The sequence below is a fragment of the Somniosus microcephalus genome, unplaced genomic scaffold (assembly GCF_052327205.1).
Source record: "Somniosus microcephalus isolate GS21.2 unplaced genomic scaffold, FLI_Smic_1.0 unresolved_chr8, whole genome shotgun sequence".
In the NCBI taxonomy this organism is placed as follows: domain Eukaryota; kingdom Metazoa; phylum Chordata; class Chondrichthyes; order Squaliformes; family Somniosidae; genus Somniosus; species Somniosus microcephalus.
In genome coordinates, this window is record NW_028225186.1 from 42,166,803 (window position 1) to 42,168,371 (window position 1,569).

The 1,569-nt window shown below is 52.3% G+C and overlaps 1 non-coding gene across 1 annotated transcript; it reads left to right on the top strand.

The window, feature by feature from the left end:
* Positions 1-93, top strand: trnar-ucu (transfer RNA arginine (anticodon UCU)). The gene is made up of 2 exons: positions 1-37; positions 58-93. It is a non-coding gene; the product is annotated as a tRNA-Arg (tRNA).
* Positions 94-1,569: the final 1,476 nt, after the last annotated feature.

Here is a 1,569-nt window from a genome sequence, read left to right on the forward strand (position 1 = left end):
GGCTCTGTGGCGCAATGGATAGCGCATTGGACTTCTAGTTGAATGATAGAGTAAAGCATTCAAAGGTTGTGGGTTCGAGTCCCACCAGAGTCGGATTTTGGGCGAGGGCTCGGTGGTTCCTCCACTGACAGCACATTTTGCAGTAAATCGGTAATTCAGAGAAGGGAAACTACCGCCCCGACACTTTCCCGCTGAGTACTCTCAACCCCTGAGTCAGTTACACAGGAGCAGGAGGAGGCCATTCAGTCCCATAGCCGTTTTGCATAGGAACAGGAGGAAACCATTCAGTCCCATGACCCTTTTACACAGGAACAGGAGGAGGCCATTCAGCCCCTTCAGCCTGTTATACAGGAACAGGAGGAGGCCATTCAGCCCCTCGAGCCTGTTATACAGGGACAAGAGGAGGCCTTTAACGCCTCGAGCCTGTTGCATTGGACAGGAGGAAGCCGTTCAGCGATACAAGGTCTGTACAAGAACAGTAGAACTCCATTCAGCCTCTCGAACCTGTTACATAGGATGAAGAGGAGGCAAATCAGACCCATGATCCAGTTATAAAGGAACAGGAGAAGGCAATTCAGACCAACGAGTCTGTTTCACAGGAACAGCAGGAGGCCATTCAGCCCCTCAAACCTGCCACACATGAACAGGAGGAGGACATTCAGTCCCTCAAGCCTGCTACACTGGAACAGGAGGAGGCAATTCAAACACACGAGTCTGTTATACGGGAACAGGAGGAGGCCATTCAGCCCCTCAAGCCTGTTATACATGAACAGGAGGAGGCCATTCAGCCCCTCGAGCCTGTTATACATGCACAGGAGGAGACAATTCAGACACACGAGCCTGTTATACAGGAACAGGAGGAGGCTATTCAGCCTCTCGAACTTGTTATACAGGAAAAGGAGGAAGCCATTCAGCCCCTCAAGCCTGTTAGACAGGAACAGGAGGAGGCCATTCAGCCCCTCGAGCCGGTTACACAGGAATAGGAGGAGGCCATTCCGCCCCTCAAGCCCGTTATACATGAACAGGAGGAGGCCATTCAGCCCTTCAAGCCTGTTATACATGCACAGGAGGATGCCATTCAGCCCCTTGAGCCTGTTACACAGGAACAGGAGGAGGCCATTCAGCCCCTTGAGTCTGTTATACAGGAACAGGAGGAGGCCATTCAGCCCTTCGAGTCTGTTATAAAGGAACAGGAGGAGGCCAATCAGCTCCTCGGGTATGTTACACATAAACAGGAAGAGGCCATTCAGCCCATCGAGCCTATCATACAGGAACAGGAGGAGGCCATTCAGCCCCTCGAGCCTGTTACGCAGGAACAGGAGGAGGCTATTCAGCCTGTTATGCAGGAAAAGGAGGAAGCCTTTCAGCCCCTCAAGCCTGTTACACAGGAACATCATGGGCAAGGAAACCTCCTGCTGATTACCACCTACCACCCTCCCTCAGCTAATGAATCAGTGCTCCTCCATGTTGAACACCACTTGGAAGAAGCACTGAAGGCAGCAAGCGCACAGAATGTACTCTAGGTGGGGACCTCAATGCCCATCACCAAGAGTGGCTCGGTAGCAGCAC